Below are 6,000 nucleotides of genomic sequence, written 5' to 3' on the forward strand. Positions count from 1 at the left end.
CCCTTTTGTTCTTATTAATATTATTGTTGTTAATAATAATAAATACCTATGATAACAAGAATATTGTGACAATTAATTAGATAATGTTTGTAAAGTGCATTGAAGAGGAAAAGCCCCATGTTAGTGTTAAGTATTGATATTATGTTCATTACTAAGCTCATAAGTGGGGCTGAACAAACAGAATAATACATTGGAAACCCAGTCTCTGGCTCAGCTTTTGCACTAAACATTCAGAATGAATTTGCCTATCTTGGAAGCGAGTCAGTCAGTTGGAGCCTTCTAGTTGTTCCATCTGTTTTCTTCCGGAATACAGACAATTTAAAACAATAAAACATTTTACATGGCTTTGAACAGGCATTGAAGTGCATTATGAAAGTCTGTATTGTGCTAAGGCCCTGATCCTCCAAGATGTAATCACATGCTTAGCTTTATCTACTACGAGTATTCTAATTGAATTAAATAGAGCTACTCTGTGTGTAAAGCAAAGTATGTGCTTTTGTCTTTGCAGGTCTGAGGCATAAATTAGTAGTATTTGCTTAATTTTGAAGTGGCTTCCCAGTTAAGATTTTTTTTTTTTTTAAAGTTCTTCTAGCATTTCCTGGAGCAGCAAAAATGATTTTTCCATTAGTATAAATGTGTCCTTAGCCTAGAGTCCTAAAGCAAAAGGGTCGTTCTGTCAGAGTGACAATTCATTAGGTCTTTAATATAGCTCATTAGTGTGAGACTGGATCAGTCTCTTCATGGAGAAATGTATCCAGTTAAAAATTATTAATAGCCAGAAACTGCAGCAAACATTTTACTTGAGATGCAGAAACTTAATATCATGATGTCATTTTAAAATAACCAATAGATTTGAAGAACTGAGTTAGTATATTACATGCTTAAAAAAAACAAAAAGCAAAGCAAGAGTAGGTACCTGCCAGTTTGGACAGTCTTGGCTGTATGACTTGTTTACATAAATGAATAAATAAAAATGTTACTGTCGTAGGACCAGATTCTTTCCTCAGACACGTGCACAGGAAACCACTGACTTCAGCAGGCATTCTGAGTGCATGCATGGGAAAAATGTGGTGCTTTAGAAATTGTTTGCGGTGTGTTGTAGCCATGTTGGTCCCAGGATATTAGAGAGATATGAGGCAATATCTTTTATACAGAAGTTGATCCAATAAAAGATACTGCCTCACTAGAAAGACTGTTTATTATGTTTACTGTGGTGTCATGCAAAGGCCCCAGCTAGGGCTGAGGCCCTGTTGTTCTAGATGCAGTATAGTCACATAGTAGAGAGTATCTTTCCCACAGAGTTTACAGTCTGAGTGCACTGATGCTGAGTTCCATGGCACTGCTCCTATGTACAGTTATGTACGGACTTCAGTTTTTGCACAGTTGGAGCTTAAGAAATCACTGTGCTGCTGTAAGTTGTGATTTTTGGGGATGCAAATCCAAACACCCCCCCCCCTCCCCTGGTCATTTGAATTTCTTTCCAGTTAAATTTTACCTTTCCACACACTCCAGTCATTTCTCTAGTCAAACTTGCCACATCTCAAAGCCTTTTCAGAATGACAGAAAGTAGAGTACCAGATAGTGTACTAAAAGTTGAATGATATCACTTACCAAGGTTGGCTTTAATAAAATAATGCACATTTAATTGCAGCCTTATTTATGCCAGGTGTGAGGAATGCACTGTAGTTCTTCGAGTGGTGGTCCCTATGTGGATTCCAAACGCGGTGCAGGTATAAGGAATGCACTGTGGTTTCATATCCCTTCCCATGCCCCCAGTTGTTTCTAAAGGAGACTTGAAGACAAACAGCATTTTAAAGAAAATAATTCCCTACATAGTCTCATTACCTTCCTTGCAGCCTTTGGGGGAGCAATAGAATTCACTTGTCAGACAGTCAATGGAACTGATTTGACAGCCAGTCAGCGAGGCCTAAACAGAAAGTGGAAAAATTAGCATCCTAAATCATGAACCTGAAAGAGAGCTGTGAGAAACAAGGAGGCAGTGAACCCGAAAGAGAGAGAGAATCAGTAAAGACTAAGTTCACCTCTCTCCACCCCGTCACCCCGGCTTTACTGCTGAATTTTTCTCTGAGATTTTTGAGGAAAGATCTTTCCTTCCCTCCCAGTGAAGATAAAAGATCAGGAAGGAGAGATGCACTAATTGTGCCACGAGATTGCAGGTACCCACTTCCACAAGTGCTTGTTTGAATCCTTGTTTGGAAATTTGAATCTTGTGCATATCCCTGGGGCTGCATGCAAATTGGGCAAAATGCAAAGCACTCTCTCTGCTCTTGTGCATTTGTGGATTTTATAGCGGGGTTGGTGGTGTGAATAATTTCAATTATGTGACTCATCATTTAGAGTTTGGTGCCTAAAGGGGCACAGTCAAAATAATTTTTAATGTCCTACTTCGTGTTATAACACCTGAAGCTTTTCAATCTGAATGGATTTTAAAAATCTCATTTTACTTTTCTCTCTTTGTGCTGTTAGTTTACTTTGTGAATTCCACTCCTTTATAACAAGGAAACTAGACCAGTCATTCTCCCTTTTGTTTCCTTCCCGTTCCAAGTAACTAGCGAAATGCTGCTGCTGCTGTTGTTGTTTTTGTGTTTCCAACATGAATGTAACAAAAATTATGGAAACTTAAATTGTGTAAACACCCCCCACCTATTTTCTGGTTTACAGAGACTAAATTTTGGAACGAAACAGGTTTGGCACATTTAAATTACCGTTATTCTCTCCCCTACACTTACTCAAATGCACAATAATGTGAAATTTTCAATGATTTATGCCTATCAAAATAGACACATTTTTCCTATTATGAAGCAGTAATGTGATTGAAAATACTTGCATTTCTCATCACCCTCCAAATATATATTAGTCAGAGATTCCTACTCATTTGCATGAGCAGGGTGTGAAAGATCAGCCCACAGTTTGCAAAGGAGAATATGCTCCAGATGATTCTATATTTGAATCTTTTTCTTTTCCTCTGACCACCTCCACAACCACTTCCCCTAGTTCAGTGATACTCAGACTTCAGTGGTTCAGGAGCCAAATTAGTGATCAACATTACCCAAAAGAGCCAAAGTAGAGTGAATTCATTGTTTCATTTACTACTTTTTTAAGATATAATATTCTCACAGCAAAATGACTCACCAAGAATTATTATTTTATCCACTACAATAGGTTAGTAACGTAGTAAAGGCATCCTGATTGGTTAGTAACTTAGATTGGTTAATAATTAAATCACACAACGTTTTAATATCGTGCTGCAAAGAGCCGCAGGAGATGCATTAAAGAGGCACTTACGGCTCATGAGCCTCAGTCTGAGCATCACTGCTCTAGTTCATCTCTTTTCCCAGAGAGGGGATCTCTCAGACCACCCCTAAAATTTTCCCTCTGATGCAGTGAGGGAGGGTGGTTGTTCCTCCAAATTTTTTCCCGTGAAGCCCGCAAGGGATGGGATGTAGTTTTAGTTCCCTGTGTTTTCCCTTGGTGCTGTCCCTTCTCACTGGTCTTGGCATTCTTCTCTGTAGTGTGTCACAGGGACTGTTGAATAAGTGGGGGTTGGAGGCCTGGGGTTGGGAGGAGTGATGGTTGGGGATGGGCCCTCCCTGGGCTCCTGACCATCTGTTTCCTCCTTGCTCCCTTCTGGCTGAGAAAGGAGCAGGCAAACACTGCATGTGCGGTGTGGTGAGGAACCCCCTCAACTCCTGCTTAAAAGGCCAGATTTCCTGTCCCCTGAGCTGTGCCTGAGATTACAGTGGTGGGCTGGAGAGAGAGAGACAACAAAAGGAGCTGCAAGACAACTGGCAGGTCTGGAACAGAGCCTAAGCCTCCCTTCCCAGACTGACTCACCATCTATGAGTCCTCTGCTCTGGTACCGTAGTGGTGAAAGTGACCCAGTAAGGGCACTCCAGTGCTGCAGAAATGCTTGGGCCTCGTTGGAAACGTGATACCTGTCAGCCTTGAGGGATGCCCCACCAAAACCTTTTCTGCATGTATTGCTGCCTTATGCATTTCTCCCCCATGTTTGTGGAAGGGGATGGCTCCTTCTGTTTTTCTGCTGCCTTTCCGTGGAATTAGTGCCTAGTTTTTCCATTTGGAGTGGGGTAGGGATGAGCTCAATCTTTCCCATTGCATGCACACATCCCCTGTACCCTCATGCTCTGAAATCGAATGCATAGCTAGAAATAAAGGACTTTTCATAACTTCATTATGCTGATTTCACTCCAGTTTTTTATTTTCTCTTCTCTTCCCCCTTTCCATCCCCCCCTCAGCAGCAGAAGCAAATTCTGACTGGAATTGGCTCAGGGACACATGTAGATGTTAAATAGTTAACCAGGAGCTCTAACCTATTGCAGAACATTAAGAGGGTGGATGAATACTGCAAACAGCTGAGTTGAAGATCAGCCAGGGAACATATCCTATTCAGTCTCCTTTTGGGACTACAGCATATCCCTGGACCAAAGCCATTGTGAGAGGGGAAAATATTAAAACACGTGATTTTGCAGAAATGAACTGGTTTCTGGCAAATATTATGCAAACGTCTGAACAGTGCACGTGCAGGATAGAAATACAATAGCATTGTCAGGGGGGAAAGCTGCATCCCCTTCTTTTCACATCTAAGATATCAATAGTACTGACTTGACCAGCCAGAAATAAAAAGAGCAGCATAGACCATTGTTACTCATACTGCTGGAAAGGATACTTCATATTTACATAATACACCTCTACCTCGATATAACGCTGTCCTCGGGAGCCAAAAAATCTTACCACGTTATAGGTGAAACCGCGTTATATTGAACTTGCTTTGATCCACCGGAGTGCGCAGCCACCCTCCCCGAGCACTGCTTTACCGTGTTATATCCGAATTCATGTTATATCGGGTTGCATTATATTGGGGTAGAGGTGTACAAGGATTTTAAAGCTCTTTACAAATGTTTGCCTCCCCTGTGAGGTAGATTATTGCATAAATTGAGAATATTAAGTGACTGGTTCAAGAGCCAGGATTAGAACATAGTACTCATTGATTCTCTGTCCTCTGCTCTACCCTCTTAAAAAAACACCACCACTCCTCCTCCAACATTCAGCTAAAGATATGGTGAAGACAGTGCTGGTCAGTGCTAGGCTCTTCCCAGCTCTTCCCAATTTCTCTCCTAAATAACCCATTAAATCAACAGAAGTGCTTGAATATTATGGTGACAGGCATTGTAGCAAACCCTAAGACAGACAGGCAGACGTGTGGATAGAAAGGATATATCGACATTCCTATGAGATGGTCCTTCCAATCCTTTTCAGCAGTTTGAAATGGAATAATATGCTCCAGTCATTGCCCCACTATTTCAAACAAAATATACTTGTAAATACTGCACCACTAAGGATTCATAGATTCATAGATTCTAGGACTGGAAGGGACCTCGAGAGGTCATTGAGTCCAGTCCCCTGCCCTCATGGCAGGACCAAATACTGTCTAGACCATCCCTGATAGACATTTATCTAACCTACTCTTAAATATCTCCAGAGATGGAGATTCCACAACCTCCCTAGGCAATTTATTCCAGTGTTTAACCACCCTGACAGTTAGGAACTTTTTCCTAATGTCCAACCTAAACCTCCCTTGCTGCAGTTTAAGCCCATTGCTTCTTGTTCTATCCTTAGGGACTAAGGTGAACAAGTTTTCTCCCTCCTCCTTATGACACCCTTTTAGATACCTGAAAACTGCTATCATGTCCCCTCTGTCTTCTCTTTTTCAAACTAAACAAACCCAATTCTTTCAGCCTTCCTTCATAGGTCATGTTCTTAAGACCTTTAATCATTCTTGTTGCTCTTCTCTGGACCCTCTCCAATTTCTCCACATCTTTCTTGAAATGCGGTGCCCAGAACTGGACACAATACTCCAGTTGAGGCCTAACCAGCGCAGAGTAGAGCGGAAGAATGACTTCTTGTGTCTTGCTCACAACACACCTGTTAATACATCCCAGAATCACGTTTGCTTTTTTT

The 6,000-nt window shown here is 41.2% G+C and overlaps 1 protein-coding gene across 3 annotated transcripts in view; it reads left to right on the forward strand.

The window, feature by feature from the left end:
• TSPAN5 (tetraspanin 5) overlaps positions 1–6,000 on the forward strand; it is a 116,597-nt gene that overhangs the window by 89,090 nt on the left and 21,507 nt on the right. The gene's annotated exons all lie outside the window — the stretch shown is intronic.

This window comes from Terrapene carolina, unplaced genomic scaffold, assembly GCF_002925995.2.
Source record: "Terrapene carolina triunguis isolate 2854851 unplaced genomic scaffold, T_m_triunguis-2.0 Scaffold436, whole genome shotgun sequence".
Taxonomy (NCBI): domain Eukaryota; kingdom Metazoa; phylum Chordata; order Testudines; family Emydidae; genus Terrapene; species Terrapene triunguis.